Here is a 13,522-nt window from a genome sequence, read left to right on the forward strand (position 1 = left end):
CACTAATTTACTCTTAACTTTGTGTCTATTAAGTTTTATTCTTTAGAACAATTAGTCTTAAAAATTGTGGTTTATACAATTATGGTTAAACAACTGTTAGATTATTGTACTGTGTTACAGAGTCTAAATTTTTCTTTAAAAACTAAATTTGGTAAGATAAAAGTGTCAAGGTAATTGTGAAATGGTCACTAGTTGTATATTAAATGTTTTCATATTTTTCAGGTACACAAGTTTTTAAAGCAAGGAATTTATTAAGCTCTGCTATTCTCCAGATTAAACTTGTCTGTAATGGTAATCTTAAACTTATAAAGAGTAAATTTTATTGGGGATTTATTTCTATCATTTAATGTTATTATAGGACCTGCTATCAATAGGGTATATGTAAAATTTGTTACTTTTTACACTGAGATAAAGAATTTCAAATATAAATGTATTTATAAAAGTTAGAACCTGACTTGTTTAAAGGTTAATATTGTGAAACATGAAAACATTTTGCCACTTTGACACACAAAAGGAAAGTTAAAAGCTCTCTCAGCCTTTCTTTGATTCATGTTTTAGATACAATGTTAAATTTTGTTAATTATAAAGTTTATATAGGCTCAGGAAACAGTATATGTAAACTACTTAATGACATTTAAGAAAGAAGCAAAGATCAACAACAAAATTAGAACACTTAAGATTTGTAAAGAGTCACACCTTACCTGAGATAAGGCTCTGCCTTCCACCTTACTGCATGTTAGAGTGATTCCAAAATAAGTCAGACTTCAGCTTATTTAAAGTTATAGTCAAAAGATTGGTTTTTGTTGTAAAATTACTATGATCTCAAATAGGGGATATAATGTGGTTCTAAGTCAAAATTCAAGATAGCTATTATACAAGCAAAATATATTTTTACTCTTGCTAATTTCATTTTGTAAAACTGTTACCTGTTAATGTTTTGCAGAAGTAGCTGCTTCAAGAACACACAACCTAGGTAACTTGTGATAATAAGCCATCACCTATAGAACAGATAGTGGTAACTTCCAGTGCTAATGCAGACTCCAGTTAGATAAAAAGGGTAAATAATTGTAAAGTTATAGACATTGAAGTTAAAGCCCAGTACTCTTTATGATTGGTGAGACTGGCTTGCTGGATGATTAAGATCAAACTTAGAGATTGGAATTAAATACAGAAGGCAAGATAGACCAGTATTTGGATCTTTTGCCCTCAGTCAGCCTGAACCCACAAACAAGAGAACTTCTCTCAGGAGCTTTGCAACTCTGGGTCAGACAACCTCCTGATCAAGGAGATTGTTGAGACTAGAGGATGAAAAATCACTCAGTGCATCTGCTCATGGAAAAGGGGAAACATCCCTTGATGCTTCCAAAGGAAGCTACCTGATCAAGGAGACTCTGCCTAACCAATGGCACTGGTGGAGTTAAGAAGCTGCTCGTAATTTCTGTACGAGTGACCCCTGTGGGAACTCAGCTGACTCTTTAACAAGACAGGATACAGGTGAATTTGACCAGCTTGATCTTAGACACCCAGCAAAACAGTTAAAACCAAAATATATCCATTCTTGGGCATTTAAAAGAAATAATAGTTAAATGTAACTTAAGATGTACACTTGTACTAGCCCACTAGAATAAAGACTGGAAGCTACAAATGAAAGAAAGATTCTTCAGCAAATGTGCCTGATAACTATCAAGAGAAACTGCCAGAGTCAGAAGTTTTTAGTCAGTTTAAGGCCTGCAGACCTTCCTAAGCTACACAGGTAGACTTAATCTATGTTTGCTAGTATGATTATCTATCCCTAAGTAACAGAAGTATAGAGATCGCTACTAAACACAGGTTATACCAATAAAGGGATATTTTACAAAATCAGATGACATTAAGTAGCTTAACTATATTTTCTGGGGCCATCTATGACATTAAGAGTTAAATGTTGTATTTACATTCCTGATAACCTGGACAATGTTAAAGTCCCCAAATAAAGACCTTGTCCTCTCCAGCCTTTGTTAGGCCTAGTTATGGGAACAATTTCTCAGTTCTTCCACCTCCTGGTGAGAGATTGACTTCTGTCATTTTCATGATACTCAGTGGCATGTTTCATGCTGCAACATTTACTTTGTACTAATCTCATTTCAGTACTCATGTCTTTTTGTTTTCTATCATAGAAGCACCCACCCCAAGATGATTTTACAATCTGCTCTTCCCCAACAAGACTTCTACCTTCGACCCCTCGATTGACCTGATTTTTTAAAAAAAGGAACTCCAAACTGCTGCCCCTCGATGTCCCCTTTCAGCTTTGAAACAGCCAGAACGATTGGTGCCCTCTTTCACTTCCTTAACAAGCAGTTAGGAGTTCTTAAAGCTAAAGGGGGGAATGAAGCCAGAATTAAGGACAGGTAGTTAGTGTAGAAACAGGGAATCGGGTCAATTTGAGGAAATGAAGCCATGAAGCCATCTGCCTCTGGAAGTTGGAGATTGTTCCTGGAAGAATGAAATGTCAAGGACCTCCAGAGCCCATTGATTACCAAATTTACCTGCCTTTATCAAGGACTGCAAGCATGGAGCTGCTAATTAATGCCCCCTGGGCCCTTGCCTGCCTGAATCACCTTGGCCCTCCCGCTGCCCATGGCTTCTCACTTAATGCAAAACCAGGCCTAGTCACATAGGCAGGAAGGAGAGATAAGGGGGGAAAGAACTGGAGAACAAAAGAGAATTTAACCTATAAAAGATGTAGGGTGCGCTCACTTCTTGGGACTTTAGAACATCAGTCATGGCTCCCTTCTTCATGACGGGAGAAGTCTGTATTATTACCTTTAAATAAAACCTGCTTAAATATGCTTAAGAAAAAAGAAACATCATATCAAAGTCTCTGGGACACTATGAAAGCAGTACTTAGAGGAAAATTTATTTCATGGAATGCATTTAATAAAAGAAGTAAAACTCAACAAATAAACGACCTAACACTACAGCTCAAAGCCCTAGAAAAAGAAGAACAGACCAGCACCAAAAGTAGTAGCAGACAGGAAATAGTTAAACTCAGAGCTGAAATCAATGAAATTGAAACAAAAGAAACAATACAAAAAATTGACAAAATAAGTAGTTGGTTTTTTGAAAAAATAAACAAAATTGATAAACCTTTAGCTACACTAACAAAGAGAAGACGAGAGAAAACCCAAATCACTAAAATTTGGAATGAACAAGGAAATATCACAACAGACATGAGTGAAATACAAAACAGAATTAGAAGCTATTTTGAAAATCTATACTCCAACAAAGTAGAAAATTTCGAAGACATCAACAGGTTTCTAGAGACATATGAATTGCCTAAACTGAACAAGGAGGACATACACAATTTAAATAGACCAATTTCAAGTACTGAAATAGAAGAAGTCATCAAAAACCTACCAACAAAGAAAAGTCCGGGACCAGATGGGTTCTTAGCCGAGTTCTACAAAACCTTTAAAAAAGAGCTCATTTCAGTACTTCTCAAAGTATTCCATAAAATAGAAGAGGAAGGAACCCTCCCAAACTCATTCTATGAAGCCAATATCACCCTGATACCTAAACCAGACAGAGACACATCGAGGAAAGAAAATTTCAGTCCAATATCCTTAATGAACATCATGTAAAAATTCTCAACAAAATTTTAGCAAATCACATACAAAAACATATTAAAAAGATAGTGCACCATGATCAAGTGGGTTTCATCCCAGGGATGCAAGGTTGGTTCAACATCAGGAAATCAATAAATGTAATTCGCCATATCAATAGACTTAAAGTCAAGAATCACATGATTATTTCAATAGATGCAGAAAAAGCATTTGATAAAATACAGCACCCCTTCATGCTCAAAACACTAGAAAAAATAGGGATAGTGGGAACATTCCTTAACATTGTAAAGGCCATCTATGCTAAGCCCTTGGCTAATGTCATTCTAAATGGTGAAAAACTGAAAGCATTCCCCCTAAAAACTGGAACAAGGTAGGGATGCCCTCTTTCACCACTTCGATTCAATATCATCCTTGAAACTCTAGCCAGAGCAATTAGACAGACCAAAGAAATTAAAGGGATATGAATAGGAAAAGAAGAACTCAAACTATCCCTATTTGCTGATGATGTGATTATATACTTAGAGGAACCAGGAAATTTCACCAGAAAACTTTTAGAACTCATAGGTGAATTCAGTAAAGTAGCGGGATATAAGATCAATGCACATAAATCTAATGCATTTTTATACATAAGTGATGAATCTTTGGAAAGAATAATCAGGAAAACTACCCCATTCACAATAGCCTCGAAAAAAATAAAATACTTGGGAATCAATCTCACCAAAGAGGTGAAAGACCTCTACAATGAGAACTACAGAACACTAAAGAAAGAAATTAAAGAAAACCTTAGAAGATGGAAAGATCTTCCATGTTCTTGGATAGGAAGAATTAATATTGTCAAAATGGCCATAGACCAAAAGTGCTATACAGATTCAATGCAATTCCAATTAAAATCCCAATGCCATACCTTACAGAAATAGAGCAAGCAATTATGAAATTCATCTGAAAGAATAAGAAACCAAGAATAGCTAAAGCAATCCTTAGCAGAAAGAGTGAAGCAGGGGGTATCGCAATACCAGATCTTCAACTCTACTACAAAGCAATAGTAACAAAACAGCATGGTATTGGTACCAAAATAGAAAGGTAGATCAATGGTACAGAATAGAGGACACGGACACAAACCCAAATAAATACAATTTTCTCATACTAGGCAAAGGGGCCAAAAATATGCAATGGAGAAAAGATAGCCTCTTCAACAAATGGTGCTGGGAGAATTGGAAATCCATATGCAACAGAATGAAACTAAACCCATATCTCTCACCATGCATGAAATTAAACTCAAAATGGATTAAGGACCTCGGAATCAGACCAGAGACACTGCAGATTATAGAAGAAAAAGTAGGTCCAGATCTTCAACATGTCGGCTTAGGATCAGACTTCCTCAACAGGACTCCCATAGCACAAGAAATAAAAGCAAGAATCAATAACTGGGATAGATTCAAACTAAAAAGCTTTCTCTCAGCAAAGGAAACTATCAGCAATGCGAAGAAAGAGCCTACAGAGTGGGAGAATATCTTTGCCAATCATACTTCAGATAGAGCAGTAATCTCCAGAATCTATAAAGAACTCAAAAAACTCTACACGAAGAATACAAATAATCCAATTGACAAATGGGCTAAGGAAATGAACAGACACTTCATAGAAGAAGATCTACAAGCAATCAACAATCATATGGAAAAATGTTCAACATCTCTAGTAATAAGAGAAATGCAAATCAAAACCCCCTAAGATTCCATCTCACCCCAATAAGAATGGCGATTATCAAGAATACAAGCAACAACAGGTGTTGGCGAGGATGTTGGGAGAAAGATACACTCATACATTGTTGGTGGGGCTGCAAATTAGTGCAGCCACTCTGGAAAGCAGTGTGGAGATTCCTTAGAAAACTTTGAATGGACCCTCCATTTGACCCAGCTATCCCACTCCTTGGCCTGTACCCAAAGGACTTAAAATCAGCATGCTACAGAGATACAGCCACATCAATGTTCATAGCTGCTCAATTCACAATAGCCAGACTGTGGAACCAACCTAGATGCCCTTCAATTGATGAGTGGATAAAGAAACTGTGGTATATATATACAATGGAATATTACTCCACCATAAAGAATGATAAAATTATAGCATTTGCAGGCAAATGGATGAAATTGGAGAATATCATGCTAAGTGAGATAAGCCAATCAAAAAGCCAAAGGACGAATGATATCGCTAATAAGTGGAGGATGACACATAATGGGGGGGAGGGAAGGGTTAGTGTTAGGGTTAGAGTTAGGGTTGGGGGGGGCAAGTATGGAGGAAGGAAGTACTGTATAGAGGGAAAAGAGGGGTGGGAGGGGTGGGGGAAGGGAAAAAGTAGCAGAATGAATCAAACAACATTGCTCTATGTAAATTTATTATTACACAAATGGTATGCCTTTACGCCATGTACAAACAGAGAAACAACATGTATCCCATTTGTTTACAATAATAAAGAAAAAAGAAACTGTGGTATATATATATATATATACAATGGAATATTACTCAGCCATGAAGAATGATAAAATTATGGCATTTGAAGGCAAATGGATGAAATTGGAGAATATCATGCTAAGTGAGATAAGCCAATCTCAAAAAGCCAAAGGACGAATGATATTGCTAATAAGTGGAGGATGACACATAATGGGGGGTGGGAGGGGTTAGTGTTAGGGTTAGAGTTAGGGTTAGGGAGGGGGGCAAGAATGGAGGAATGAAGGACTGTATAGAGGGAAAAGAGGGGTGGGAGGGGAGGGGGGAAGGGAGAAAATAGCAGAATGAATCAAACAACATTGCTCTATGTAAATTTATTATTACACAAATGGTATGCCTTTACGCCATGTACAGAGAAACAACATGTATCCCATTTGTTTACAATAAAAAAATATTTTATGTAATAAAAACTTTCAAATAGAAATAAGAAGTACAAAAGATAATACACAACTTTTTACTTGTCTCCTAAGTTTGATATATGTTAATATTTTTTCATGTTTGGTTTCAGGTAAACCAAAATAAAACATTGCAAATGCTTGTAAAGCTCAATTCTTCCTGTCCCTTTTTCTCTTCCCCCACTGTAATCACTGTATTGAAATTAAGTTGCAGCTTTCCCACAAACCTAAAGAACCCTTTTTAGTCATCTGTGTACAATCATAAATAGAGTATATGTTTTTAAATTTTGCAGTGTTAATATCACACTGTATGGATGGTGATTTTTTCTCTTAATATTGCATTTTATATTGAGAAAAGTAAATCTAGGTCATTCTTTTTTTTTATAGTTTCCAGAATAATATACCCCATTGTATGAATAAGAATTCAGTTTTATTAATAATTTATACCCGTTTGTATAGAAAACAGGAAAATCAGCAACAAAAAATACAACATTCACATGTGTATACACCAGCACAATATGCAGTTATTGTAATTATTGGACCATAATGGATTTTTCACCCTACTTTACTTGCCTGGCCCTGTAGTAACCCACCCACAAACAATCATATCACCACCATCTTTGTGGCTGTTAGCAGAATTTTTTTCTGAACTCTCCATGATTCTTTGTGTGCTATTTCTGCTCCAAGTCTTACCCCTGTGAATCCTGAGTCATTTTATTTGTTTAAACTCACTTAAACTTCACATTCAGATATAGCATAGTTAGAGAAAATGCACAAATCCTAAATATACAGCGTGATGAACTTTTAAAGTGAAAAATTTACATTAAAAACAGAATATTACAGTATCCAGGAATCCCCTCATCTCCCCTTCAGTTACTACTTTCCAAGGGTAACCGCTACCTGATTTCTAACAGCATACATTATTTGAGTCTAACATCATACATTATTTTAACTTTATATGAATGAAATCACATGGTGTACACTGTTTTGGTTGACCTTTTTTTCACACAACATTATTCTAATTCATGTTGTATGTATGTGGAATCTCTTCACTTCTTTTATTGTGTGGTATTCAGTTATTTAAGTATAACGAGTTATGTTTTTATCCATTCTATTATTTATGGACATTTAAATTGTTTGCAATTTGGGTCTACTGTGAACATTATTGTACATTTTCTGAAGAACATGTAATTGTGTTGAATATATACCTGGAAAATGAAAATGAATTTCTGGGTCATACAGTATGCCTATATTCACCTGTAGCATATAGTGCCAGAAAGGGTTCCAAAGTGCTGGTACCAATTACACTCCCACCAGTGCGTATCAAAATCAATTATATTAATTGGTAAGAAGTGTTTATCAATTTTTAAAAATTTAGCCATACTTGTGGTTATGTGATATAATATCTCATTATGACATTAATTTGCAATTACCTTATGAGTTCTCAATCTTAACAGTTTCAGTATTTCCCAAAAGCTCAAGTCCAAAGTCTCCTCTGAGATTCAAAGCAAACTCTCGAATGTGAACACTTGTAAAATCAAAAACAATTTTCATACACCCAATACACTATTGCACAGAGTAAACATTTCTGTTCCAAAAGGGAGGAACAGGGGTATAGAAAGAAGGGATGGGACTAAAGCAAGACCAAACCCCATTGGGCAAACAAGTCCTGTAGCTCCATGTCCAGCATCTGGGGCACTTGGCAGCTGGATGTGATTTTCAAAGGGCTTGTGCAGCCCTGTCCTCTTAGGGCTGCTTGCAGCCCAACTGGCTTCTCTCTTAGGTTAGCTTTGTATGTACCCAGCAGATTTATCTGCAGATGTTGTGTATTACTGACATCTCTTGATTCAGGAGATCACCATTCCAGTTTTGACTTCATTCTTATTTTCATGAATCACCCTCCCAGAGACTTCCTACCCTACAGAATTTCCTGTAGCAGGGATTTTGACCCTGTTACATGTTTCTTAGCCTTTTAGGCCTTCCTTTGAAATCTCAGTGAGATCCTCCATAACCCCTAACTCCAGCATCCTGCATTCTTGCAGAAGCAGCACCTCATAGGTGATGCCATGGTCTGCCAATAGCTCAAGCAATAGCTGGTTCCCATTGGACCATGGCTACAACAGCCTCTGAGTGCCTGGGAAGATGAATATGGTAGAATGAATTCCAGGGAAACAACTTCTGAGGTGGTCCCTGTGCCTCTTTTCTTCTCAAAGGAATGTCTTTCAAACAAGTGTCCAGATTTATATCCTGTCATAGGTGTTGTCCTACTGATTTCTGAGATGCCCCCAAGCATCTTTCTTATTGTTTCTATGCAAAGTATTTGATTTCTCCTTATGACACAAATCTCTTCAGCAACCACACCTTCCTTGGCCCAAATTTTACATATACTTTTCAGGCCAAATGGTAAGTTTAAAAAATCTTTCTGCTCTACATTTTACCCTTGTTCTCACAGTAAATCTGGCTAAAAGCTGCCAGCAAGACCCATGCCGTTTCCTGAATGTGGTGCTACCTTGACATTTTCTCTGTCAGATTATTTAGTCTATCAGCTTTACATTTAGCCTGAAAGCCTCAGGAAATGGACAAAATGTTGACAAATTCTTTGCCACAGTGTAACACAAATGACCTCTAGTCCAATTCCCAATGGAGTCCTCATTTCTGTCTGGAACCTCATGAGCAAGGCTTTTACTGTTCACATTCCTATTAGCATTTTGGTCTTCTGAGCTCCCACTAGAATTACCCACTAAGCTCTGCTTACAACTTTCTATGTCCTCTCCATCCTGTATCTCCAAATGTTTTCAAATTCCTCCTGCACACAGTTCTGAACCATGTGGTCAGTTTACTCACAGCAGGGACCCCACTTCTTGGTACCACTTTCTGTGTTGGCTTCTTCTGTTCCCAACCTACTGGACTGTACCACATACTCTCAGGGCTGGTTTTTCCCCTCAGTTTGATGTCACATATGTCAATCATTTCTGGAAATACCCTCAACTTACCCAGAAGTCTTTTAATCTTAGGCATCTCTTAATCCATTTAAGTTGACTATATATACGTGTGTGTGTGTTTGCACATTTGCTCTCTGTATATGTAGAAAATATTTTTACCTGTTTTATGATAAAACTCCTCTCTGTCTTAGTTGGTTAGGAATAGTGTAACAAATTATCACAGACCAAGTGACTTAAACAACAAATACTTCTCACAGTTCTGGAAACCAGAAAGTCCAAGATCAAGGTGTCAACCAATTCGTTGTCTGATGAGGGCTCACTTCTTGATTTGCAGTTGCCTGTTTTCTCACTGTTCCCTCATGTAATGGAGAACAGAAAGAGGAAGCAGGTGCTTGTAACTCTCTTTATAAGAGCAATAATCTTATTCACAAGCATCCACCCTCATGACTTAAATACCTTCCAAAGGCCTCGATCCTTATACTATTAGATTGGGGGATAGGAATTCAACATATGCATTCATTGGGGGAGAGTAGGTACACAAACATTCAATCCATATCACTATCATAATGGTGTCTTTTGATAAATAAATGTCATTAATTTTAATGTAATTTGTGTGAACAATTTAAGAGATCTTTACTTTGACACTTCTGGGTTGTCTCCTGGAAACTTTATCCTTTTCACATTTAAGTTTATAATCCATCTGGAACTACCTTTTGAATGTGGTGTGAGGCATGGGTCAAGATTATTTTTTCATGAGGATATCCAGATGACTCGGACCATTTACAGAAAAGGTCATCAGGTGCATGACAAGAGAACTTTTGTCATGATCAGGCAACTGTTTATATGTGAGTATGAATCCTGGTTGCTTAATTCTATCACCCATTCTTCAAACTGATTTTGTCTTTGTGAATTTAGTTTATATATTAAATCTGAACAGTATTTAACCCTTATCTTTCTTTAACAGAATCTGGTCTAGCTAGTGCCTCACTTTTACCCCCTAACATTCTTGCTTCAGGATAGATTTATTTTTCTGAGTGCTAAGCATATGATAGGTACTCAATTTTATATAAATTAATGTTTTTCCCTTATTCTTACTTTCTTGTCCTTCTTCTCTTTTCCCTTGTCCGACCGTGATTATAGATGTGAAAGGGAAGCATAAAAGCTAAACATTCTAGGTAGCAGATGAACAGCCTTCTTTCGAAAAGCAAAAAGGAGAAAATTGACTGCTTTAATGCCAGATACTTTCTTTGAAGTTCTGAGCTTAAGGAACTGGTGGGGAAGCAGGATTCATTTAAAACTCTGTCACTAGCAGACTGACATTCCTCCAACATGCCAACTATTCCCTAGAGTAAGCATGAACTGTTTCTGAACATCAGAGGAAATCAGTCACAAATTTTAAAGTATTCATCTAATATTTAAATTTGTGCTAATATGGCTAGCTACTTTAGGAAAACCAACATGTATATACACACACAGACACACAGCAGACACACAGACACATGCATGCACACACAAACCTGAGTGCACCCCAAATGCAAGCAGTCATGACTTATAATACCCTGCTACCACAATGGTAGTTGTCATAGTAAGCACAAGGACTTAGCAATAACAATAATAATGGTAACTGGCAGTGCCAGGAGAGGCTTTTCTCCCTGCCAAACTATTCCAAATTAACATGCAATCACGTATCTTTCTTATTGCACATATGCAGCTTCATGGTCTGTATCACCACCGTCTCTTTGGTTCCAATTAAATTGCCCTAAGCCCCCTTATAATAAAGAAATTCTAAAACATTACTGATGCTACTGCTGCAGCAGTTGCTGCTAATGCTAATGGTATTCAACGTTTTTGAAAAGAGTTGCCAGGCCCTTTTCTATTTATGTTTACGTATAATACTTCATTTTATACTTACAATGGTTCCAGGAGACAGGTACAATTATTTTCTATTTGTAACCAACTTCTTCTTTCCTCTTCATGTGAAATCACAAAGCTGGTGAGTTGCAGAGTCGAGTTCAAACAAAGGCCTGCCAGACTCTAGGCAGGCCTGGTTTTCAGGCTTAGTTTACTTGGCAGGCACAGCACATGCCCATAGCACTGTGCCCTGTGAACCTCTGTATGTAGTAAGTATCCTCTGGTTCATTACCAAAGCAGGCATGTGAAGGTGGCTGTGGCTGCTGAGAAATTCTATTTGGGGAAAATATGCCAACTCAAAAACAGATACTACCAGGAAAACAAACAAAAACAAAGCAAACACTCAATAACAACAACAAGAAACCCACAAAAATACCTATAGATACTTTGAGTTTTCTTCCAAGAAAAGCAAATACTTGGCTCTGCTGTAGTAAAGCTTTCCTGTTAACATGCTTGGCCTATTCATAGACACTTCCCAATTGCATTTTAATCCTCACAATTAATTCTAATAGACATTAGAGGGTAATCCAATCTTTGAAGATGCTTTCTTACATGAACTACCAAGTTAAAACTAACAAACCAGAAAAAGTGGCAGTGTAGATGCAGAAGGAATCATAAAAAAGCTCTGATAGTAATTCCAGAAAGGTGAAAGATAATACACTTATAAAATAAGATCAAGATGCTGAAAATGGAAGGAAGGAAGAAAAAAAAAAGAAGGAAGAAAAGATATAGTCAGGGAACAAGAAAGACCTCTTAGAACTTAAAAATATAAGAATAAAGATTTTAGCTGGATGCAGTGGCATGTGCCTGTAATCCCAACAGCTTGGGAGGTTGAGGCAGGAGAATCGTAGTTCAAAGCCAACCTCAGTAACTTAGTGAGGCCCTAAGAAACTCAGTGTGACCTTGTTTCAAAAATTTTAAAAAAGGGGCTGAGGATGTGGCTTAAGCACCCCTGGGTTTAATCCCCAGTACCAATAAAATAAACATTTTAAAATTCAAGAGAAAGGTTGGAAAATAAAGATGGTATTTCTAGAAAGAATAAAAGATACAAAAAGAAAGTACAAAATAGTCAGGAAAAAGCAAGAAATTTTAAATTAAATTAAAGGGAGTACAGTATATTCAATTAATAGAATTCCAGAACTAGAGAACAGAGAAAACAACCTGGAAAAAATTGTCAAAATAAATTTCCTGGAACTGAGAGGCATTTTTTCCAGATTGGAAGGACCCAAAAGGTACCTAGCACAAAATGAAGATGCTTTTCAGATAGTGAAGATGCTAAATTCTTCCAGAGATTTGAAACATATAGCATACAAAAGATTAAGAACTAGAAAGATACCAAGTCTCTCTCTTGTTTTAAAGGTTTTCTACTATGTGTGTTTTTTTTTAATTACTTTTTAAATTTTTTTATGTGGGGCTGAGGATCAAACCCAATGCCTCAAACGTGCTAGGTAAGTGCTCTACCACTGAGCTACAACCTAGCCCCGATACCAAGTCTTTCGTAAAAAAAATTCTGGAGGTTAGAAATTGATGCAATAGTTCCTTCAAAATTTTATACCCAAACTGTTACAAGTGTAAGAAGATGGAGAGAGAGAGAGAGAGGGAGAGAGAGAAAGAGAGAGAGAGAGAGAGAGAGAGAGACAGAGAGACAGAGAGACAGAGAGACAGAGAGAGACAGAGACAGAGACTGTTCAGACTCCCCAGGCCTAGAGATTTACCTCTCATGCATCCTTTTAACAGGAGGCTAGTTGCTTTACCAGTTATGAGGGTGAGAAGTATAGGAAATTCTACTAGGTAATATAGTTGTTTGGGAATTCCCAGGATAGCAGTAGCATAGCTGGCCTACAGAGAACCCTTCCAAGACTGAAAAAAAGATTTTACAGAAAAGTTTCAACAGGGAGACTAGACTGGCACATTATTTGACAGCTTTGACCATGTGGAAAATTGAATTAAGAAGCATTTTTTTCAGAGCCGTTTGAAGATTGTGGGAAACTTTGCAGATCCAAACCAAATGGAAAATAAAAGTTAAATAGTCCCGGGTATGGGCGGAGGGGAGTGAATAAGGAAAGGGACATGATTATAATACCCTACCTAACTCTTTGATAAACTGTATTGATTTAATCATACAAGTAAAATAATGGAATATGGGTTTGACTAGAAATATGATTTAATACAC

The 13,522-nt window shown here is 36.7% G+C and overlaps 1 long non-coding RNA gene across 1 annotated transcript in view; it reads right to left on the reverse strand.

The window, feature by feature from the left end:
- Positions 1–797: 797 nt before the first annotated feature.
- LOC306664408 overlaps positions 798–13,522 on the reverse strand; it is a 1,052,029-nt gene continuing 1,039,304 nt past the window's right edge. Inside the window, exon 2 of the long non-coding RNA XR_013764696.1 lies at positions 798–1,316. This is a non-coding gene — a long non-coding RNA (uncharacterized lncRNA). The remainder of the gene's footprint in view (positions 1,317–13,522) is intronic.

This window comes from Sciurus vulgaris (genome assembly GCF_902686455.1).
Source record: "Sciurus vulgaris genome assembly, chromosome: 6".
Classification (NCBI taxonomy): domain Eukaryota; kingdom Metazoa; phylum Chordata; class Mammalia; order Rodentia; family Sciuridae; genus Sciurus; species Sciurus vulgaris.